Source organism: Pipra filicauda, unplaced genomic scaffold (genome assembly GCF_003945595.2).
Source record: "Pipra filicauda isolate LSUMZ 115617 unplaced genomic scaffold, ASM394559v2 scaffold147_size4022426_pilon, whole genome shotgun sequence".
In the NCBI taxonomy this organism is placed as follows: domain Eukaryota; kingdom Metazoa; phylum Chordata; class Aves; order Passeriformes; family Pipridae; genus Pipra; species Pipra filicauda.
In genome coordinates this window covers 3,530,049-3,555,803 of record NW_024103962.1, presented here as the reverse complement: position 1 = coordinate 3,555,803, position 25,755 = coordinate 3,530,049, and positions in this window count along the sequence as shown.

The window sequence follows — 25,755 nt, the reverse complement described above, 5'->3', positions numbered from 1 at the left end:
TTCTGTGTGATATAATAGCAAGAAGCAGTATTGAACTGGCTGCAGACACTGGACATATTTATTGCTTTACCAACACAAATGTGAATTTTTGTTCAGTGAATTCAGTATTGGTACCTTGTTCTCCAGTCAGTGGAGTTTTGCCATCAGTGCAGCACATAATTACTATAACCCGTAGTTGTAACTATAGAAAATAACTATATGTTGCTGAAGATTATGATTCCTTCTAGTAATTTTTGAAGTAGGAAAAACTGGGAGACTTATTGCTATAGCAGTGGGCAAAATGTAGCCCTCTACAGATGAATCCCATTGGCATGGGATTTCTATGAAATACAGCAGAATGTAGGTTAGAAATTAGGGAGTACTCTCTTTAAAAGTTTAACACAAAAGTGTTCAAATATCAATTATCAAGTATCAATTATCATTTGATTTTACTCATTCCCAAGACAAAAAATAAATAAACAAAAGCCCACCCTGCTCCAAAATTCTATAACATTTTATTTCCCTAAACCTTAAAAATTTGTATGCTGTTATTTTCCCCATCTCCTTCTTATACTGGGCAAAATTTTATTAATATTTGCCATGTATCCCTTAAAAAACCTATCAGTTCCAAAGACTGGGGTCCTCTACTAGAAACTACAGATACTAAAACTGTTCCTAGAGACTGCTCTTTGGGAATGTTTTCCAGTATAGGCACTGGTGTATAAAGATATTACAAAGAGAGAGAAGGGTTTTACTGTGATTCTTGTGTTCTGAAGGTTCTCAAAGATCTCATTTCCTGCTGAATTCTTATGATTAAGTTTTTTCCACATTGGTGGCAGCTGAATTTGTGTGAGCTTGATATCTATCTGTCCCACGGAGTCTAGGAAATAGGTGGAGTACTTGCCTCTGCAAAGGTCTTATAGTTGTAGATATGTCATTGTTGGTGTCTTCTGCCATTGGCACTACGTGTTTTTTGCTACTTGCAGTAATCTCCATGCTCACTTCTGGCAGGGCAGCTGGATAGCCTTTCACCTGAAACTGCCACTTCTACCCGAGTGATTAAGGGACTGGATCGCAGTCCTAGTTTTTCGCACAGTTATTGTTGCTGGTTTGGTTTATGTTAGAATAGAAGTCAATAGTGAGTCAAATTTGTCCTATGTTAAATGGCTACATACAACCAGCACAGGAGGTTAATTTGGATTAATATGCTGAAACATAGTATAAATGAGGACAGATACTTTCTTAATTACACTTAGGTTTAATGTATATGCTTTTTTTTGTATGCTTGTCAGACCAGGCAAGAGAGTGGGTTTCTGCAAAGCATTTTGTTTTTCCTTTTCTCTGACTTCTCTGAAGGCAGAGGCACTCTCGAGACACCCACACCCTTTTATGCATATCTATTGCTGTTCATCAATCAGAGAGCCACAGTCAGATCATCAAGGCACTTTGCAACCTTTGTAATGTGCAGTTGCTGGTGATTTTTTTCCCCTTCCAGCATATGATTGCTCAGTCCCTACTTTATCATAGATTTAATAAGATATTTTTCTCAACCATTCAAGTGCTCTTGCTGAAGTATAATTATAGCAATTATATTAAGGAAGGTTATGATCTGAAAAAAATGTACAAAGCGTTATTGTGAAATGAGGTAATCTTAGCTGCAAAAATTACATGAAGCTTGGAATTTGACCAAGATAAAACAGATTAAAGAAGATCAGTTTCTGTAGTACCAGGATATTTTCTGAAAATCATAGAAGTGTTGAAAGAATTGGGAGTATTATAACAGTGCTGATTTGGAAAAGACAAAGGAATTAGATTATTTTGTTCTCACACTTGAGTAGATCAAGAGCAATTCCATTCAAGCAAATATAATTCCACCAGTAGAAACCAAATGAAATAGGAGGAGAATTTACCTAGAGAATCTTATCCTTTGAAAGCATTATGCACAAGTCAAGTCTGACATTTTCTAATTTCTGCATTTAAAAAAGCAAAACAAATATGCCTCCTGTTTGTTTATTTTTGTGCCCCAAACAACACAGGAAGGCGTGTGGATGCCAAATGTCATTTCAGTATAAATTACACATATGCATACATTCTGCTGGTACAGAATTCATGGCACTTTGTAGGACACTCTGCAGCCTCTTACTCCTCCAGTTTGACAGACTAAACTTCAGATGGAATAGTCATCAGGAAAAAGGGAGACTGCAAAGCCATGACATTTCATCAGTACATCACTTCTCTGAACAAAACTCTGAATAGGCAGAACACAAACAACAAGCTGGAGCTCTCAAGAACCATTTGACATGATTGAGTTTATGCTTCGTACATCAGTAGCAGTCTGCCTTGTGCATTAGAAAGAGACCATGAGAGTCGTCTGATTTTATCAAGCCTACTTGTGTAACGTTTATATTTCTGTGAGATTTAGAGGAGACAGGGACTTTCTGAATCACATTAGATTATTGACTGATCAAGTCAGATATCCTGCTTCCTACAATGGCTGTGTTCTAATACTTCACAGTTGCAAATAGTAACTACTCAGATGTGGCCAACTTAAAGACAGAAAGTAACTTTTGTCTGCTCCTGTCGCAGCTTCAAGGATTTAAACAAACTATCCATTTTCATTGAGTGATAGTTAATATTGTCTTAAAACTGACTTCAAGTACTGCCTGATTTTATATAGTTCTATTATTACAAAATATAATGCTATAGAAAAGTGTCTTTTTATAAAGTAAAAAGGCATCTATATTTTTTGAACTGCAGGTTAGAAACATGTAAGTCTTCTTCTCCCCCCCTCTTTCATAAGCAAGACAATAAGACCTTAACTAAGTGTATCTCGAAAATGAGAGAAGGAGAAACTGTAGCTTGCTCTGCAACACTACTGATGGAACTGTTTCTGGTATTAAATTTTGTTCAGTTGTAAATCTGTATTGGCTTGAGCTCTCAGCCACCAGCTATGGATTTAATCAAAGTTTGGAGCTGGATGAATAATTCAGTATGATCTGTTCTCTTTGAGCTTGTGAAATCCATCTTCAGGTTTCAGCTCCCTCATATGTTTATCCAGATACTACCTGAATTCTTTCAAAGCTGTTCTTGTAACCTTTCAGTATAATGCCTCCAATAACATGATCAGTCTCTCTGTTCTTCAAGGACTTCTGCTTAAATAGCAACAAATAAAAGATGTTGTGCAATGGCAAACCTGCAAAATCAGCCCTGATGTTTTAGTCCTCAAGTTAGATGGGTACATAGGTGATATTCTAACAAGGGTGAAGTGAATGGCACAGTTCCCATGGACTTGTAAAAGAGAGTGGTTTCAGATTAGGTCCCAGTTCCTGCATGTGAGAATGTGAAATTCAGAGCTGAGAATGGGGTTTTGAAATGTGTTTTCTGTGTTCAGCTCTATGAAATGTCTCTTGTCAGTTTAAAGAAAAAGAATGCATGGATAACTGAAATTGTTAAATTGGAAATATTTGTATGAATGCTTATTCAACTCTTTTATATCCGTTTTATGCAAGACCTTCAGGTTGGCCTGATCAAAATATAACATTCTTACTTTAAAGAGGTCAGATTAAGCTTTCTATTTTGAATGACCTGGTGTAAAATAATAACAGATGATTCATTCCCCCTTCCAAAAGCATGGCCTGCTTAGATGCAATTTAAATTTGGTGGAAAATGCTGTTATTTAGGGGTGGGGATGGTCATTCACAAATTTAGAATGTCTTTGCTGGAGAAGCTGTTCTATAGCAGTCCTATCCTTTGCCTAGATGATCATCCTGCGTTTGATGGTTTTTGTATTTTAGGCTTATTTTTCTTGTTCTGCTAGACCTCCATTGCATCATGGGTTCAAGTTGCGGTACCTCATGTCTTTCATTCCCCATAAAAGCCAAGGTGCAGTATTCAATACAACTGATTTCTAATAGCTAAGTAATGTTTTTTTTTGTTTGTTTGTTTGTTTGTTTTGTTGTTGTTTTTGTTTTCTGTTTCTATGTACCTTTCTCCCACAACCCACTCTTTTCAGTGAACACATTTAGCTACTGACATCAAGAAAACAAAATTACATATTTTTAAAACAATAAAGGTGTGACAGTAAATGGCATTATGTTGAAATAGGCATAATGTGGGGATATCTTGGACAGCAGGTTGATGTTCTTAATTATTCATTTTCATGCTTTTAGGTGCTTGGATTTTTAATGTAATGTAATTGGTATCATTTTATCATATTGTTACATTTAGTACCTTCAGGTGGATTTAGGAATATGTGTGATGATTTGGTTTTTTTCTTCTGATAACTGGCAACATTTGGAAGAAATGCAGAAACAACATGTAAAATGACAGGTTGGTGAGAAGAAAGGTCAGAGATATGTAATTTCCACTTCAAGGGGAAGGTATAGGCTAAAAAAAGTCGGCAAACAGTTTTTCTCTTGCTACTGCAAAGCTTTCCATCAATGTGGGAACATTTATTTCTGTGGCAAAAGTTAATGGTTGGGGCTAAGGCTGGATTTGGGCTGCTCCTGTCCTGATAACGAGGGGTGGCAAGAAAACTGAGTTGAGTTTGGTTACCTTCTTTGCCCTGTCAGCTTATTCCTCAACCTTCCCTGGGACAATTGAAACAATCTTAGCTTTTAAAGGCTTTGGGACAGACAAAAAAGCATGAAAGTTTCTGTGATTTTCCTGTCCCTGTCTTCAGCTTGCTTTTCCAAATTGCTGCAGTCCATGTAATAGATATGCATTCCAGTCCTATATTCATCCTTGCCTCTATTTCTTTCTTCCCGTCCAGTCTGATTGTTGCTGGCCTTGAAACGTAAGTTTATGTGTCACAGGAGTAGGAGGACACTTCTGTATCCTTATAAGAGTTTTTCTTGACTGTAGAACTAACATGACAGGAGGAAGCAGGAATAGAATGCATTTTTAGCACCACTCTTCCCTCACCTGGTGAATTGGTGAAGAATAAATTCTCTTCCTCAAGTATACCAGTTAGCACCATCTCGCTATATGGTTGTAGGAGGAAACATGCTTTCAACAACCTATTTATAGATCCCAAATGTCCATAAGGCCCAGTTGTCTATAAGTCCATGGAAGAGCAATACAGCTCACAGTAACTTTGAAGAACCTTGTCCTTTTGGGTATTTTGAATACAGATTTAAGCACATTCACTTTTTAGCAGTGATTCTCTATGCTTTGTACAGAAATGACTGGAAATACTTCTGTTTAATCCTTTTGCCTTCTGGGTCAAGATTATATTATGTTTCAGATCATGATCTGAAAATATCTAATGCCCTCTGTTTAAGTGTGATGGAGAACATTTTGATTTTCATGGATGTTGAATGCTAGTAAGGATTTAGCAGCTCAGTTCTTATTTATCTTTCAAACTGTTAAATCTGACATATGTACTCCATGGGAAGTAGAAATCATTTTGTTCCTCATGGTTATGAAATCATTAGAAAGGCTGAAGTACATCTGTAGTGGCTGTCCATTAACATAATTATTGTATTTAACAATAGGCAACTTACATCTTGGATTTTCTTTATGCTGTTACTGAGAGAGTTGCTAGTGTTGACCTTTTCAAAGGACTATGGCACTTTTTCCTTCCTTCAAATGAAGGCAATTGGAGGTGTTCACAGCACCCACACCATCTGGAATACACTGCCCAGCAGCACTGAAAGAGAAATGTAGCTATCAGATTACCTCTTGGCTCAACTCATTTATGTGTTGATGTTTCTCGGGTAAGATTTTTCACCTCTCTACTGTAGCAATGTAGAATTGAGACTTATGGCAGAAGTGCTGAGTGGGTGATGGGGATGAAGCAAGTTATGAAGCCAGTCTTGCTCCATGGATGCTACTCAGATGGCAGTCAGACTCATCAGAAAGGCTCATTATAATTTCCTAATGTCACATTTCCATCATCAAACAAAACAGCTTAATTGAATGCAAATGACATGTGCAAGATGTTTGAGTGTCTGGTATCACCTATTTTACATATAAATATTTAAATGTTATCTTATAGGGTATTGTTTTTCTGTTTTTCTAAGACAGAACAGCCATCCATCTGCCTCAGCTATACAAAAACACCCATATTTTCTAAAACTGAAGTGTACTCTTGTATAATTGAAACAAATTCTAGTCAGTTACTGAAAAGTGACAGTAAATAACTCCATTTTCATGCTAGGGATATTGAGTTATGCTGTCTCTTCCCAGTGATACAGTCTCACAGTCTTCAAATTAATCCTGTCTCTACAGACCTGTTGGGCATAGCAAGTTACTGCAGATCTAACTGCAGACAGCATCCATCTGACTCTGTTCATCCAGGAGAAGCAGAATCCAGCTCTTAAAATCCGCCCTTGGTGAGGCTGAAATTGGCAGTCTGTGTGCATGTATGAAGAGATCATCTGCTTAAGGAAAGTCTGTTTCTCTCTTCTTTGGAGGAGGATGATCTTATAAGAAAAAATGAATGCAGTACATAGCTGAAAGCTGCTGTGCCAGATTAAAGCAGGGCAGAATGGGATTGTTGGTTTCCCAAATTTCCCCCTTTTCATACTCCATTCTCCTCCAAATTGGCAGCATTTTCATGAACACTCATTCCTTCCCCTAACTGTTGGCTAGGAGGCCATTTCTGAGGCTGATGCAGTATCATTCAAGATGAGAGTGCTTTTCTTAGAAACACAAGTTGTCATAATCCTATCCTTTCCCCTAAAAGCCAAATACATTCTTATCCCACACTATTGCCTGTAAAATGGCCACAATGGTTCATTTTTCCTTCCCAGATCCTTTTATGGCCAGAGCATAGATGTTATTTTAACAGCAACCTGGTGACTGCCATATACTTACCTCACTGTTACATAGATTTTCTGTGGAGATATGGGGCATCTTATTCTTGGGGGGAACTCCAGCTTAGAAAGGTAAGACAACATTAATTGCATAGTCTTCCTTGTTTCATTAGGCTTCAACCTTCTCTGACTCATCTGTTGTTTGCTTTTTGCCTTGTGAAGTAATGCATCTGTACTTTCCTTTGGTTTTCACTAAATTTTGAAGTATTAAAACTCTCTTTTTGATTGCTTTTTTTTTTAATCCATCATGGCTTTTAGAACTCGTTTTGTTTCTTAGTCCTTCTGATTCAGTTATTTCACTCTTGTGCTGTTTCTCCATAATTATTCTCGTGCTATTTTTCCATATTAGCCTTAGTCTTGTGGCTTTTTCACACTTCTTAAATGATTTCTCATCTTAAATATTAGTAAAGAGAAATTTTATTAAGAATTACTACAAAATATTAACTTCTTTTGCAACTTTCATATCAAGTACATAGTTCTGAATATCCTTCTGCATAAAAATAGTCACATAAATGCCTGTACTCATTTGGATCTTTTAAATTCTTGTCACACTGAGTGAAAAGAATTTTCTCTTCAGTTTTGGGTTCATCATCTTTTGCTTTCACTGCAGCTGTGGTTGTGTGTCAGTGTAGTATTATATTCCTATTGTGTAATAATACTTTTTGTGCCATACGTGTACATAGATGTATATACCTTTAAAAATATGATTTTGCATCTCAAATTTGCAATTCAGTTCCTGTGGTTCTGTTTCTCATTTCTTAGATGAAAACAGTCATCATTTCAAATAGCTTAGTTATACCTGATATCAGTGGTGCCACTAGTACAGTTCTGCCCGTGATGCTGTTGAAGGTACAGGGGTTCACACTTTTACCTAGATCACCATTTTTTAGGCATTGCATGACTTTTCTGTAACTGATGTGTAATTCACGGGCTGAAGTACAATGCAGGAGCAGTTTTATCCTAATACTTGCAGTTCAGGCACAGTTAAGATGCTTTATTTTGCCCAAGTATTTGTATCTGTACAATAGAATAGAGTCAATATTGCCTCAGTAAAATGATATGAGATTGAATAGAGAAGCATTATGGAACCTGTATACAGAGGATTGGTTAGACAGGGTCCATATGTCTTTGAAAGGAGGTGAATTTTTAATTAGAAAAATAGTTAATATTTCTAACTCCTAAGAGTTGTATGTGGGAATTTGTGCTTTGTCATTGATTTCAAAAGGAATTAAATTAATCTGATAAGATTTTATAAGAAAAATATTTACTTTGAATATTTTGTTGATAACATAATGATATCGCTCAGTTGCGGACTTTATCCCTACAGATGGCATATCTGGTATAAATATATAAAAATTACATCTTTAGGAAAGTTGTATCTTCATAAGGCAAGATAGTTGATGTCTTTATTTAAATAAGGAAAACAGTCCACATTTAAACCATGACAGCCACAGATTCAGTCAAAGAGTGCAGTATTGGTTTATTTACCCAAGCTCATTTAGAGCTTGCGTTATGAAATGCTAAACTTGCCCATTTCGAGGGTTAGCAGATTTACAGCATAACTATTGGACAATTTTCAGGCATTGTGGCTGACGTGAGAACTGATAGCTAGAAGCTAAGGGGTGGCAAACAACAACTTACTAAAAGCTGATTCACTGTAAGGCAGTATATGAGCACTCTTCACTGTATTTCAGCACAAAGTCAGACAGTTTGGTTAAAATCAACACCAGCAATTCCTGAAACTCATCTGTTTGTGTTGAAGCAGGAAAAGGACATAAATACCTTCAGGTACAAGAGAGAGAGAGGCTTTAGGAAGATGTGGAGGACTGATTGTTTTTTTATCTCCTCTGAAACAGACTGAGAGCGCTCATGGGATGAATGTGAGCGAGCAACTTTGCTGTGTGCTTGGGTATCTCTGTGCACTGGCTTTGAACCTGGACTATGTTTGGAACTGGCCCATTTTCTCAGATACTGGGAACTGAGGCCAGTTACTCCAGCTGAGGAAGTAACTGGATGTCTTTAACTTAGTATTTTTAGTAACTAGCTGGTGTTAATTGTCTCGCGATGTGAGAAGGAACCAGCAAGTATTTCCCCTTCAACTTTTTTGGTAACTTTCCATGCCTTAGGTGTGAGGCAAGCATCTGAACTTTGTTGAACTTTGTCAGCAGGAAGATCTCTTATTACCTTCTTCAGAGAAGGGCAATTTGAGCAATTTGTTGTATTTGTTACAGTATGTCAACAGGTTTATGTCTTATGGTAGAAATCCAAAAAGGCATTTGAAACTTCAAATGTTTTCTGTCTTGTATCAGCCAGTATGACACAGTAAAATTTTCTCTGATACATAAAAGAAAATGGTTCTGGGGTCTGTTCCAGCAGTAGATATATTTTGCTCAAAAGCCTAGATTGCTGTGCACATGCATTGCGTGTTTGTGGGACACCAGTCAAAACTGGCTGTATTTTCATATTAGGATATTTCACCAAGACAAACTTGGAATCAATTCATGGAGTTTTTCATGAAAAGTGAGAGAAAGGTAAAGCAATTTTGAGGGGTTAAGAGTATTATTGAACTCTACTGACACTAAGAATTCGGACTTTTGATACAGTATATTCACAACTGCAAATTGCAATTAACACAGGAAAAAAGCTACAGATAAATGGACAAAAATACAGAATAAAGCAAAAAAATATGCCCAAACCATTTCATGAAACAGATAAACTTATGGAACTAATTATTGGTTTTGTTGTTTTGTTTTTTTTTTTTAAACCTAAAATTCATCTATATAGAGGCAGTCTAGGAGATTCCTAGAGCGTATAGAGGATAATTTCCTGCTCCAGCTGGTAAATGAGCCTACTAGGGATGGGGCCCCGCTAGACCTTCTGTTCTCAAACAGAGAGGGGCTGGTGCAAGATGTGGTGGTGGGAGGCTGTCTGGGGCACTGTGACCAGGAAATAATAGAGTTTTCAATGCTCAGGGATGCAAGGAGGGCCATCAATAAAACCTCTATGCTGGACTTCCGGAGGGCAGATTTCGGCCTATTCAGAAGACTAATTCAGTGTACCTTGAGAAACAACCCTTGAAAACAAAGGGGGCCAGGAGGGATGGACATGCTTCAAGAAGGAAGTCTTGAATGCACAGGAGCAGGCAGTCCCAGTGTGCTGAAAGGCAAGCCGGCGAAGAAGACGACTGGTCTGACTGAACAGGGAGATTTTGAAGGAAATTAGGGTAAAGAAGAGAGCCTACCGATTATGGAAAAAAGCACTGGCTACTCAGGAAGAGTATAGTTAGGAATATAGTTAGGTCATGTAGAAAGAAAATTAAAGAGAAGGCGGCACAACTTGAACTTAATCTCACCACTTCCGTGAAGGATAACAAAAAGTCCTTCTACAAATACATCAATAGCAAAAGGAGGGGCAAGGAAAAGCTCCATTCTTTATTGGACATGAGTGGGAATATAGTTATCAAAGATGAGGAAAAGGCTGAGGTATTTAACATCTTCTTTACCTCAGTTTTCAACAATAAGGCAGGTTGTCCTGGCTTCTGGAGCTTGTAGAAAGAGATAAGAATCTGAATAGCCCCCCTGTAATCCAGGAGGAAACAGTGACCTGCTGAGCCACTTGGATCCCCACAAGTCTATGGGACCAGATGGGATCCACCCAAGGGTGATGAGGGAGCTGGCAGAAGACCTTGCCAAGCTGCTCTCCATCATCTACCAAGAGTCCCAGCTCACTGGGGAGGTCCCAGATGATTGGAAGTTGACAAACGTCACACCCATCCACAAAAAGGGCTGCAAGGAGGACCTGGGAAACTACAGGCCCATCAGCGTGACCTCAGTGCCTGGCAAGATTATGGAGCAGATCATCCTGAGTGCAGTCACACAGCACCTACAGGACGGACAAGTGATCAGACCCAGCCAGCAGGGGCTTAGGAGGGGCAGGTTCTTTCTGACCAACCTGATCTCCTTTTATGATCAGGTGACCCGCCTGGTGGATGAGGGAAAGGCTGTGGATGTGTCTACCTGGACTTCAGCAAAGCCTTTGACACCGTCTCCCACAGCACAACTCCTGAAAAAGCTGGCAGCCCACGGCTTGGACAGGGGCACTCTGTGCTGGGTCAGGAACTGGCTGGAGGGCTGGGCCCAGAGAGTGGTGGTGAACGGTGCTGCATCCAGTTGGCAGCCAGTCACTAGTGGTGTCCCCCAGGGATCAGTGTTGGGCCCAGTTCTGTTTAATATCTTTATTGATGATTTAGATGAGGGGACTGAGTCCACCAGCAGTGAATTTGCAGATGACACTAAATTGGGGGGGAGTGTCAATCACCTGGAAGGCAGGAGGGCTCTACAGAGGGACCTGGACAGGCTGAAGAGTTGGGGTGATTCCAACAGGATGAGGTTCAAGGCCAAGTGCCGGGTCCTCCACTTTGGCCACAACAATCCCATGCAGTGTTACAGGCTGGGGACAGAGTGGCTGGAGAGCAGCCAGGCAGAAAGGGACCTGGGAGTTTGGATTGACAGGAAGCTGAACATGAGCCAGCAGTGTGCCCAGGTGGCCAAGAAGGCCAAAGGATCCTGGCCTGGATCAGGAACAGCGTGGCCAGCAGGACCAGGGAAGGGATTCTTCCCCTGTACTCAGCACTGGTGAGGCCACACCTTGAGAACTGTGTCCAGTTCTGGGCCCCTCAGTTCAGGAAGGATATTGAGGTGCTGGAGTAGGTCCAAAGAAGGGCAACAAGGCTGGTGAAGGGACTTGAGCACAAGTCCTATGAGGAGAGGCTGAGGGAGCTGGGGTTGTTCAACCTGGAGAAGAGGAGGCTCGGGAGAGACCTCATCACTCTCTACAACTCCCTGAAAGGAGGTTGTGGCCAGGTGGGGATCGGTCTCTGCTCCCAGGCAGCTATCAGTAAGACAAGAGGGCACCGTCTTAAGCTGTGCCAGGAGAGGTTTAGGTTGGATATTAGGAAGAAATTCTTTACAGAGAGGGTAATCAGGCATTGGAATGGGCTACCCAGGGAAGTGGTGGATTCTCTGTCCCTGGAGGTTTTTAAGATGAGACTGGATGTGGCACTTAGTGCTATGGTCTAGTAACCATGGTGGTGTTGGATCAAGGGTTGGACTTGATGATCTCAGAGGTCCCTTCCAACCCAGCTGATTCTATGATTCTATGATTCCAAGATCTTCTGGGCCATCAGAGGTGGCAGAAGAGAGAGCAGAGACTAAAGAGATCCTGAAAAAAACATTTCTGGGGACAAGGTTGGAGAGAAAAGGGTAGGAAAAAGAAAGGAAGGAAATAATAAGGACAAAATGGAAATTAATATAAGATCTACTAGCTGTAATAGTTTTTCCAGTCTCTAGAAAATTCAAATTATTACAATTGAAGATTGTAAAGAGATGATATCAGAGTTATGGCTGCATAATCTTAGACTACAAATGAGATTGACATTTTATCAAAGAAAAGATAATTTGATCTGCCCTAATTCTCAGTGGACAACCCAGTAGAGATTCCTTAGGAATTCCAAGAAAACCTGTCAATTAATTTCTGGTGCATAGAGTCAAACTCTTCTTGTACTCTGGATTTACACTCAAAGATTTTCATTAAATGACTCATATTAAGTGAACTGATTTCATGCATTCCTAATTATTGTCGGTACCCAAGTGCAGGCACACTAGATTTACAGGGAGTTGTGGCAGTTGCTCATGGAAAATGAGTTACACAATTTAACAGAAATGAGAAATGAGAACAGGCAATTAGTGTGCTTGTGTAATAACCAAATGATCAAAAATGGCTTAAGCAAAGAGAATTGATAATTTGAAAGCATTTTTGTAAGCATACGCACCAGACAAATAGTTTTGCCTGTAGAAAAAAAAGCCAGCCAATCAAAACAGAATTAGAGCAGAAACACATGCTATGTGGAAAATCTCTCATGATAATTTAGGCTTTCAGCTCACAGTACCAGGCTTGCTTTGACCATCTTTAATGATTCTTTTAGTTGCAAGAACTTCTTACTTATTTTTTACCTAAAATTCCTGCGTCTTGGTTTTCTGTGGGGTTGATTTTTTTGGTTCTTAGGTGGCAGAATGTACATGTTTGTTTTCTCAGAGAGACAGAAGGCTGGAACAAAAGATTTGTATCACTTGGAGCAGAAGAGCATTGCCTATCAGAACTGCAAGCAGTTGCTTACAGAGTAGCTGGGATCCTGTACCTAAAATGCACAAAACCAGAAAAATTCTCTGATTTAAAAAACTCCTTGCACTAGTGATTAGTAGCAAATTATACATACCTATATATAATGTATATATAATGTATATATATAATGTATAATCTGCAAAGCAGATTTTCCTTTAATTTGCATGTGCATCTCCATCATAGCTGTCAGGATCTTGGTAAATTTTAAAGTTAACAAAAAATACTATGTGTTCTAATTTTGTTTGGTCTGTGTCAACTGCAATTCATATTTCCAAATTTTAACAACAAGAAAAAGACTAACAATCAAAGAAACCCCCTCCTGGTGTTCTAAAATGTTTGCCTGACTTCAGGGCTTTAAGGAAAATATTAACTATTTTTAGAACTTCTGGTGGAAAGTTGTGAGAGTTAGATATGTGAAACTATTGAAGTGTTATCACAGGGACTCATATATGGCACTCCTCTCTATTAAGAGGTTCTGTGAAAATCTTAAGAAATGACATCATACGACTGGCCATGAGCACTATGGCTTAGTGCTATCACATGTGCTTCTGTTTCCAGAGTCTGAGCCTGGATTACCACCCTGTGAAATTCATCAAAAAGTTCCTTTTTTGATTGTATAAGAGTGGGACTGAGTTCTACGTAACACAGCCTTCAGAAACAGGGAGGTTTTCAGATTTTTGTTTTTGTGTGGGTTTTTTGTTGTTTGTGTTTGTTTGTTTGTTTTGTTTTGTTTTGTTTTGTTGGCTAGAGGAGTACATCTGTTGGCCATAAAAGAATTCAGAGAATGAATAGTGTATTGGAAATGAAGCAGGCACAATTGTTTGGCTACAAATTTAAGTCCCAGAGGTCAAGCTAGACTTTCTTTTGCTGATGAAGATATTCCTTTGTTTGCGGATGCATATATTTAAAAATGGATCATAGAATTTAAGAGAGAGATGGTTGCATTCATTCTCTTAATCCCTCACTATATCTTCAAATATTTATAATGATATGTCAGAAATTTAAGAATAAGGTTATATGACTGCCATATCACCACATTACTTAAAATAGTATTCTTTGTCTACTTGGTTAGGTGACTGCTGTGACAATTGTGTTTTACAAATATTATGACTAACAGACCAGACTTTCTGTGTAAGATTCCTATGTGATATAATTTTCTAGAATATGGAATAACTACAACATATGATTTTCTTTTAAGGAATTCAATGAAAATATCATGCCTCAAATTAATGACATCTGAACTTAGCAAATCTGTGTGCAACTGAAGGTAGGGAACTAAACAGATTAGGATCCTTTTTCAAAATATGTATCTGAGATATTCATAATCCTGCAGCCCATGGGAAGGAGGGATGGGGAAGACAAATTTCTAAAAAATGTTACAGAAAATAAAATCAAACTCTAAAGATTATGTTATTCCCTCCTTAAGATCAATAACTCCTCATCAATTTCCTAATCAATAACTATTGATACAGTTGAGAAAAGATGCTTAATAACCTCTTTTGTGACTGCTCCTTAGGAAACTCATAAATAAGAAAAGAAATTGTAGCAATGTAAATCTTCCTTCTTTAAACAATGGAAGAAATTTTATACTTTGAGGCACAACTGACCCTAAAACATCCTGGGGGTCTTTCATTGGCAATCAGACTCCATGCTGCACATGCATGTTTCATGTGAATGATGCTTAAGAAAGGAAGGATTAATGGTAACACTAATTTTCATGTATTAATTCAGAGTAAAGAAGCTATGTTCTCTTTAAACCTTCTGGAACATTTCAGAGACAATTATTCAATCTTTTAAGAGAATCAGGTAATTTTGGTTCAGGTTTCTAAGCACCTCCTTACGCATTCAATCACCTGCCCTTTGTAAAGTAATATGAAAATTTACAACATGATAAAAATGCCATGTATCATAATTACCATCTTACTAGTTTACTTTTATTTGTGCATTTAGTATTTTGGACAGGAAATACGGAGACAGAACATATGTGTACTTCGGAAGAGAATATGTTATGACGAAATGACTTGTTCAGAAGACTCTGTAAAGACAGCAATAAAGGAAATGCTTTATCTTAGACAAAAGCATGGTGACTTCTGAATCTTACATCACCAAATGAGGAACCCACAAGCAAGACATAATTTTTACTGTAAGTACCACTACTAAAGACAAATACTTTATTTAGTTAAGCTTTACAGGTTTTAATCAGTTTCCATTACTTGCAATGGTGGACTAGAATGGAGAATTAGATTAATTGATGAAGAATTAAATTAGAGAAAATGCCTCAATGACATAAATAACCCTTCTAAATAAGGGTGTCTTATTTTAGTTAATGGCCTTTTTTTGAAATGTTGATTTTGTAGTAAGGTCTTTTTAGGCACAATACTTGCGTATTTATTGAAGATTTGCAATATCTGAACGATATAATTTACAAAAATTAGGTCAGTTATCCAATATGTTATTACTGAGAATGCTTATTTGGAAAGCCAGAGATACCCTTAACTTTTCTCCAAGCACAAGTATCACTTCTATACTGTGAATATTTATTTACATATAACAATGTGATGATTCATTTGGAGCTCGGAAATTAAGAAACTATTAAATAGAATGATTTTTCCAAAAGCTGCCACCTAAAACAATGCTTTCGCTTAAACACATTAGTGTAAATAGTCCCTAACGCAGTCAGATATTGGAAGTCTTTGTGCTTTTATTTGGAAATTATCAGCAGGCATGTAAGTTTTGACCAGAAAGTTCTCTCAGGCCCTGATGAAATCTCAGTTAAAACCTTAGAAAGAAAAAATTGATGCTTCAGTGCTTAGCTCACGTTAAAGAGGAAAATCTCTTTGCAGAACTCTATCAGACAAGGGACAGGATTTGCCCTGTAGGTTTCTGAATTAGAGATGAGTCTTTTAAGCTACTAGGAAAAGGAGCTGGGTTCAGAATATTTCCCTCGCTTTTGTGTTGGTCTTTTTTTTTTTTTACTTTTTTTTTTCCACCCAGAAATAATTTGGAAAATATCTGCTTCGTTCCAATGTGATGAGCTTTTTGTTCGTTAGGAGGAATTTTCTCCTCCTGCTTGGTTGTCTGTAGTCCTCACAGAGCATAAAGGTAAACATAATCATGAGTAATAGTGTTGGATTGGCCATAAACAATTTACTACCTTCATAATGGAACCTTTAGTGCCATGTAACAGAACTTTATTCTCTGATGCAGTTCTGTTGTTTGCAGAGTTCTGTTTCTCCTTTGAATCACTGTCTACTGTTCAACATTTCTGAAAGTGAATTAGAATTTGTCTTTGTGTTAGGTACTTTATCATGCTGAAATGATGTATTCCAAAATATGCTGTTTATTGAAGAATCACTTTTCCTTGAATTAATTGAATCCTTTGTCTTATACTACTTTCACTGCTTTAAGATGTGTACCATGAATGTGGGTGTTCAATCTGGAATTACTGACTAGAAAGCCCCAGCCTACTGGTGATTTCTCCTTGTTTTACTTTCATTCCTGCTCTGCTCCCTAACACTTATCAGTGATTACATGCTTTTCTCTAGAATTAATTTAACATTGCTTTCTGAAGCAATGTCAGACACTTTAGATAACTTGCCAACCATTAGCATCTCAGCTGAAGAATGAGTAGTTTTGTATCTTGAGGAAGCTGATCAACTCAATTATCTATTTTTAAATACTAAAACACCACCATCACTACCACCAAGTTACTTTCTATCAGTTTTAATCCCATGATTCTAAAGAGTATGGAAAAGAGCTGAGGTAAGTTATACTGAGGTACCAAGATTGCTGTAGTACCCAAGTGCAGCTGTTCCACAGCCTGCGGCACCACTACAAAATCACGACAAATGAAGAATACATTTGCAAAGTTTGAAGGAGACCTCAGGCAGGTAGAATGTAATTACCTAGCTAGAATTTAAGTAAGGCCCCAGGACCACCTAGGAAGGAAGGTGTTGCTCACTGTTAGTAGGGTGCCAGGCAGGAATTGTATTTAGATTATTTACTACATAGAGTAACCTACAGTGCAATCATAATTTAGAATGACAGAATACTAAAGAGAAAAACTCTACCTGTGTCAGTAGTTTTCAACCTAGTAATGAAGAATAATGGAATATAGCCATCATGCTATATTATGCAACCTGCATTTTATAAAATGTGTGAATATAAATTCAGTTATTTGCTGTCTATCAGGGGAAATTGCACCAACCTAATATTTAAAAATGAGTAGTATTTTTTGAAAGTAAAAGGAAGGAAGTAGTAACTCTACTACTCCATGAAATGGAATTGTCATATAGGACCTTGGATTAGTAGAACATAAGCCTATCTGTGGCACTAAATCTGAAGGATAAATTAGGGTACATCTCAAAATAGAGTTGCTGCACCATATATTGGAGGAATGTGGGGGTAAATATTAGCCACAATCTAATATTTGATTACCACAAAACCCTTCTCATGTGAAAACCAAAACATAATGCTAACAAACCAACAAGGTATAATGGGATTTGCTTTGAAGTGTGTGTGTAATGAACGTTTAATATATACATCTTCAGGGTTATTGATGTTATTTCAGTATTTGCATGACAGGTGTTGCCAGAAAAGCCAAAATCTACAATGAGAAAGGTGAACTAAAAATAGAAATAAAGAATAATCGTAAACAGCCTAATAGCACAAACAATAGTACAAGTCCTCTTTCTCCAAGGATGCTGGAGAAGCTGAGGTGAAAGTCTTTTAAGAGAATGGAAAGAGAAAATATTTCTAGTATTTCTGAATGCCTTAGAAATAGGTATGATGTTTGAAAGTGGAGAAGAAAGACCAGATGGTTGTCTCAGAACCAGGAGTCATTGTTTGACTAACTGTTCACCTTCCAAATATTTTTGGAACATCCTTGGTGAGAATTCTACTGTGTTCAAGATCTTGAATTTGAGCATATACCAAGTGTAGGAACAAGGGAAAGATGAAAACTGGCTGGGAGAAAATAATGCATCAAGGTTTGAAAATTATAGAGCAAAAAAAACGATAACAATTAATTCCAAATCCATGTCAAGTATGAAGTAACACATACTGACAAAGCATTTGAGAACTTGAGAGGTATCATGATGAGATTGCATAGACTTTTCATACTTTTGTTTTTATGTGATTGACATAGATAAAATAGATGGTAGTTTAATTTTCTTGTATGTATAACCACTTCCCATATAAATTAATCTATAATTAAAAGAGAGGATTTACTTCCTACAACAACTTTTGGAAGAGAAGGGAACCACTCTATGCTGGCAGGCAAATTCATATAACATTCAACATAGTATAATGCTGAAATCTTCAGTATGATGTGGTAAGCCACAAAATAACATGAAGACAAATACCTTTTTGGCATCCTTCCACTGTTTTATTTACTACACCCTTCTTTATTTTTGACTGTTGGAGAGGAAAAAAATACATGATTTAAAGTAGTCATGACCACTTTGTAGCAGTTTCATGTTTTGAGACAACACTTGCTCCATGGAACATTACCGTAAATGTATAACTGTCCATCTATGATTTTCGAGTTACTCGAAGAGAGCTCATCTTTCTAAAGGAAGGTGAGAGTGGGCTGGGAGAAAGATATTTTTATTCATGCAGTGTTTCCTGGAAAGATAAAATGCGGGTTCACAATGAGATGTAATATACCATAGTCCAGGATTCCACAGCATAACTTTGGTAGGTTTTTTTTCTACCTCCTCTTTCACATCCCCAGGAGTATAGACCAGGATCTAAGAATTCCTTTCCTTTCCTAAGTGTTCTGCCTGCACACTTTGAGTAATAGAACCCACAAAGTTTGGGCAGGATCCGGTTCCTGTCAATGCAAACAATCCAAAACATTTGGGCAAAATTATCCAGTGTGGTTTTTTGGAATAACCACTGAGTAAAAATTGCACATGACTTTTGAGTTTTGGTCTCCTGAAGGATTGTTGCAATACCACTCTCCTAAATCAAAATCACTAGTAACAGATGTAGAACATCTGCTTACCTTCAGTGTTCAGCTTCAGGTCTAGTGCTTTGGAAGGGAATGGAGTTCAGCTGTTTTGGTCACCGTTTATTCTTTACTAGCACTTAGCAGAGGAAGTAGATGCTCTGCTGTCTCTAAATGACTGTAACTGTGATAGATGAAATGCTGGCCTGCAGATGTATAAGGATACAGTGTCAAAGCAAGGGTTCTAGTGGTGGGACCAAGGTGCTACAACCCATTTGTAGGGGAGTGATATTCATTGTAAATTCTCATCAGGCTGAACAAAGACACTGGACCACATCAGGGAACTCTGGTGCTTTATTGTACAGTCACCACAACTTCAGCAACCAGTTGAATCTAAACCCACTGTTTAGATTCAAAATGTGTTGGCTGACAAGACCTTAAATTCTACAATAGACTTAGACAAGCAGAGATGGCTAACAAGTCCTTAGATTTTGTACAATACACTTCAGTAAGTCCTCAAGTCCCACAACAAACTTCTCAAGGATTCTGGCTCACAAGGCACAACACAATTCCACAAGCTCCTCACTTCCACATCAAACTTCAGTACAGAGTACAGGGTAGAATACAATAGCTGTATTCTACCCTGGGAATACAGGGAAGAGGGAAATAAAGACAGAAAAGGGAGAGAGAGAGAACAAACAGTATCACCAGTCCTTAGATCCTGTGTTGGTCCTGCCGCATGGATGGTCCAGAGCTGGGGTTGCAAGACAGAGAAAGTGAAAGTGAAAGAGAGAAAAAAGAGACCAAGGGGGCCCAATCAACTTCCTTTTAGAATTAACCTGGTGCACCCCTCTTGTGTCAAGCAGATTTTTCACATTTTTTTCACATATGCACAGCCAGCCCATTGAGCCCTCCTCCAGGTAGTGAGTCAAAGGGAGGGAGACTGAGCATAAGACTGATAAACAGACTCAGAACAGCGCTGCACCACCTCTGAGGGACTCTCTTCTCTGATCACATTTTTCCTGTCATAACAGTCAGAATGTTTGAGCCAAAACGTGCTTATTTCTGGTTCTTTGCACAAGGTGAGTGGCCAAGAGCCAGCAGTGACAAGGCTGTGACACTTAGTACTCAGTATGTATGGTCTGGGGAAGAAGAGAGAATAACTGAGTATTAATGCAGGTAAACTATTCCATGTTGTCAGAAAGAGGGTGCCTGGTGATAGAGCTTTCTGCAGAGAGCTTTTTAACTCTTGCCTCTATCAAACTACACCAAACTGACCTCTGTACAGCTCTGCAGCTTTCCATCCCTGTATACTTTCAAAGAATTAAAGTACTTTCTGTGCTTGGAGTAAAGCAATCCCACCTCAGCAAAATAAAAGAAAATTGTGGCAGAATGAGCTCTGGGTTTTTACTTTAATCCTTTTTTTGCTGAAATGCCAATAATTTACAGAGCAACATTAACAGGAAGGTTTTTTCCTTTATTAAACTTTAGTGAAATCAACCCTCCAAAAGGAAAATTATCTTTTAATTCTTGAAATAAATCAATTGTATTGCAGGGACACTGCAATCTAATCTTTTTATTTTATTTTTTAAAAAAGACTCATGTTCTGTGTTATGAAACAGTGAAAAAGGTTTTAATAATTGCTGTCTAAAATATTCTTTAACACATATTCTGCCAGAATCTGTACTCTCAGAACTATAAGGACAGGCTGTTCTTAGGCATAAAAGCAAAATTCCTTTGCCAGTCCATAATGTTTTAATCAGAAATCCATTTTAATGACTATATTTACTTCAGAAAAAATGAAAAATTATAAACAAGGCTCAGGATACATGAACCTACATGAAACAGCAAAACTATTAAATAGCCAACTAATGAGCTTGAAGCATCAAATTTTGCACACTTCTAGTTAAAAAAAAAATAAATTGAAAAAGAGTCAGTATGTTTTTAAAAAGAAAAAGAATGTAACTTCTTTGCTCCACAACGTCTAGAATGCTTTACCTAATGTCTAAGTTAAAAGGAAGACATTTTTACCCCTATCTAGCATGCATAATAAATACCAAGCTCAATGGAGTGTCTCTTTTTTCCTTAAATTGAAGTTAAAACTGCAGAACTTCATTATTTTCCTGGAAGAATAGTCCTTTTGTACCAGACAACTTGGCATGTGGCCAGGGGCTGCAAAGTAGCACTTTTAGACAGCTTTCTAGTTTTAAGTGTGGAGTCACATCTTTGATTCTGGCTTATGAGATGGATTTGCAAACAAATAACAATGACAAAAGTCTACCTTGAAGTTTGCTTCCAGCAGGCAAAAAATTGTGTTCTAGAAACGCATTTTCTATGTAGAGTTCTGTTCAAGTGTCAGGCCACAGGGCTGGTGACATTCTAGTGCCAGAAAGAATGAACAGGAAGGAAGCGTCCCTGTAAAGCTGGTTCATATGCTCTGCCTATTTTGGGTAAAAATGAGGATATTTTAAAGACACTGTTTTCATGTCAAATAAATGATTTAATACATTTACAGATCCATAAACATCACTTTTCATCTGAATGAGAAAACTTCTTGGAAGTATGTTAAAAATTGAGTGTCATGAAGAATCAAAGGTTGTTTTCATTGCTACAGGATATTTGTCTTTGAATCAATAGCCAAAAGTATTGTCATCCCTGAGAATTAAATATATGTTAGTAAAATGGTAGTCATCAAAAACTACAGGTTTGATTTTTGGGTCAAATTAAAGGCTATTAGTGTCATCTGGAGTGTCCTTATTCAGGGGATTTTCTGTGAGATCAGTAGATCCCATATCACTTGTTTAAACATTAACCTGACCTCTGTTAGATGAAGAATGCCTGTTGCTGGTTCCATGTAACAAAACCCCCCACTACTTCTTTTTAATTTCCAGTCTGCACATAAAAACAATTTTAAAGCCCCAAATATACCCTAACATCTCTTTGCATCTTGATTAAGTTTTTGTCTTAGTCTTGGACTCTTCACAAGTTAAAACAGTCGATTATTTAAGAGCTCAATGTCAAAAATAGGAAACTATTTTATTTACTATGGGATCAGAATTTAGATTATAATATGATGTTTCTAATGATGATATATGGTGAGAAGAGAAGCCCAGAAAAGAATTAACATTTTTTCTGCAAAATGAATTAGTAGTTTTGGTGGTCGTTGTACTGGAACAATGTATTAGACACAGACAGATCACATGGAAAGCAACTTAAGGGAGCTCAAAACCTCACTTTTTCCTGTTACCTGAGAAGTATATAAGTCTCCATATATAAAATCAGTGGGATTCTATACCAACATAGCAGATAGTTCAGAATTGATTGACAAATAGAAGATACTCTGCCAGTCCTATGTTCAAAGCCAAAATAGGTTGCTTATTTCTGTATTTAACATGGAGCAAGCCTTGCACCAAAGCTGAAAAAAATATTTTCATTTCGTACGTTTGTAATAAAAATATTATATGTAGATTATTTAAGAGAAAAATTACTTTGGCTTATTCTCTCCCTCGCAGATTTGGAGTAATATATGCTGTATCATATTATAAGTGTATCATATTATTAATACCAGAAAAAAAAGTTTCTTAACAGTCATTTGAGTAATGGAGTGTTGCTTGCTGAACTGTTCATTTGAAAACTCATTGAATAGCACAGTAATCACAGAATCTCCAGTTTTATTATCTTTTTCGTCACTGAGAAATGCTTGCTGTTTTGTTTTTCTGTTTTCATTTCCATCATGTTCCAAACCAGAAATGTATCACTGTCTAAAAAATATGTTGGTAGGTAATAGAGAAAGGCAGGTGAAAGGTCAAATCTCTTGCAAACTGGTGAAACACATAATTTAAATTTACATAGAAACCACATTATGTAACCAGAGATAAACAATGTGTGGGCTGTAGCGTAATTTATAAAATAAAGAATGTTGTCATTAAGGCTGCCTGGGACTGTAGCAGTCATGAATAAGACAAAATTTGCATTGACTTGCCTTTAGATGTGTGCTGGGTTTGGTTGAGATAAGGGCATTTGTTTGGATTTTCTCTGCTGTATGTAATACCTCTTCCACTTTTTCCCATTCTTGACAAAAACACGTGTACAAAACAAAAAATCCGCCCTGGGGGACACACCTATATAATGATTTTATCTTGCTAATAGTCCCCCAAATAGATCTTTCAATTTTCCCATCTACCATTTGCTTTGTATTTGCTCACAAAACATCTCAGAGTATTGTGAGCACTTAACGTACGTACAGGAAAGTGAGTAGGATGGTAAAGCAAGTGCTGGCACCATGCTCAGTTTTCTCAGACTTGTAACTTTAACTCTAAAAGGACTCTTTAGAGTCTGCTGCAGGATCCTTTCAAAGTCTTGTTCTGCCCCCATGCCTTGGTTGACAAGGATGGCTTCAGAGATGTTACTACCAGACTGGAAGTGGCAGGAGGGACGCAGAGACTGTAACAGAAGTTGTGATCTTTGTCTCACGGAAGACAGGAGCTCAGATCATATCCTCAACTATAAACACATGGCTTGAGGCTGCGCAGTAGCTCTGAAAGTTGAATCTTCACCCCCTTTTTGGAGTGCTTTCATTGTGTAAGTCAATGAGGCCATGGCAGCTGGAAGAGATCTGCCTTCAGCCCCAGTGTTCCTGTCACCTGGACAAGATAGAACCTTGAACACATGGTTACACATTTGAATGAGATTGTATCTGGCTATTACAATACCAGTGCTGCCCAAACTGCTTCTGGCCAACTCTCCAGTAGAAAGGCAAGAAGATCAGCAGGGTCCATCTGTAGTGTGCGTGTTGCTGGCTGAGCCAAGTCAAATTTGCAGATTGAGGGAGGTGATTCTGCCCCTCTAGTCCAGTCTTGTGAGACTCCATTTGGAGTACTGCATCCAGCTCTGGGGCCCTCAACACAAGAAAGACATTGGCCTATTGGAGAGAGGAGGAGGCCTATTGGCCTCCAGAGGAGGCCACCAAACTGATTAGGGGGATGGAGCACCTCTCCTATGAGGAAAGGCTAAAAGGGTCGGGATTTTTCAGTCTGGAAAAGAGAAGGTTTTGGAACCACCTAATTGTGGCCTTCCAGTACCTGAAGGGAAACTACGAGGAAGATGGAGAGAGGCTTTTTACAAGGGCATGTAGTGACAGGACAAGGGGGAAGGGCTTCGAACTGAAAGAGCAGGTTTAGATTAGATATTAGGAAAAAATTCTTTACTGTGAGGATGGTGAGACACGGAAACAGGTTGCCCAGAGAAGTGGTAGATGCCTTATTCCTGGAAGTGTTTGAGGCCAGGCTGAATAGAACTCTGAGCAACCAGGTCTAGTGGAAGTGTCCCTGCCCATGGCAGGACAGTTGGATCTTTAAGATCCCTTCCAACCCAGGCCATTCTATGATTCTATGAAATACTTAAATGATATCTACTCCTAACTCATCTAGGAAAGGGTTTCTAAACTTTTCTTGAGACCTTTTGTAGAATGATGTGGTGCTTCAGATAAGACAATGACTAAATGACTACTTTCAGATGTTATTGTAAATATTGCAAGGAATTTTGAAGACCATTGGTCAAGAAGAGTATAAAAAACACAGTTGCATAAATAATCTGGTCTGGGATTGAAATGGAAAGATGTATATACAGTAATAACACGATGAAAAATGATAGGTATCATCATATTTTTGCTTTAATTTGGAAAACCCTTGAAAAGAATAAACTGTAGGAGAGTGAAAATAAAGTCCTATTAATGTATGAGTCATTGCTGCTTGGGTTTGATGACCTCTGGAATGTAATTTCCTATAGACAGAACTATTGCAAGAAAATGGCAGAGAGAAGGGCCTTGCTGAAGAGCTCTGCTGACGTAGCTCAGCCCCATTGTAGTCTGTATTTCAGATTAAGAGCTGTCGGCAAACAGTAAGACAAGGCACTCAGGAGATGCTGCATGCTATTGTTTCCCTTGTTCTTTGTATGTGCTGCTTGGAGTTGAGTCGTTTTTGAGACTGTGACAATTGCTACTTAACCAGACAGCTATGGCTTTACGATGGTTCTGTGAGTTACTGAGAAATGGCCAGCTCTTAGCCACTGCAATAAATGCTAAACTAAAGTGTATGATACAAAAGTAAAGTTAAATGCAAACCTCAATTGAAATCAATACTGAAACTCAGCAAAACCAGTGTTCACTGTAGATATTTAATCAGACAGTTTATCTTTGTCGTTGCCTGGGCACTGCAAATGAACTGTGCTGCCATTTGCCTGTACTGCAATTGTTCTGGGAATCTCTTATTTAGCTACTAGAGCTGCTGCTTGGTTTTCTTGCTATACAAATACAACCTAATATTAAAAAATCCAAAAGAAGCTGATCTATAACTTGTACCTTTTTACCAAGAGTAATAGAATACACAGTATATATAAAAACTGCATCTCAAAAGCCTATCCTTCATGTAGATAAGAAATAAAATCCTTGGAGACAAGAAACCATGTTACTGATCTTGCAAAATGCACATTTCTTGTCATTTTTATGCTTCATTCCATTAATCTTGTCTTCATACAACCTGTAAGGAGGCTGGGATACTTATATTCAAGAACCTATTTCAGGTTTCTGGTCATCTGAGATAAGTATCCAGCAGAAGTGGACATCACCATTAAAAGCTCACCTGGACTGCTATTGTGTGGAAAAAAGGCGGCACGCAGATGAGGAATGAAGTTTTGTACAGAAGTTTTCTGTAAGTTACAGGTGCTGTTGTTTCCATAGAAGACTGCACCTGTGCAACATCTTCACAAGTGCAAAACCATGGAGTAGGGTGGCTTAAAAGATCAAATTTAAAAATGGTGGATATAAAATAT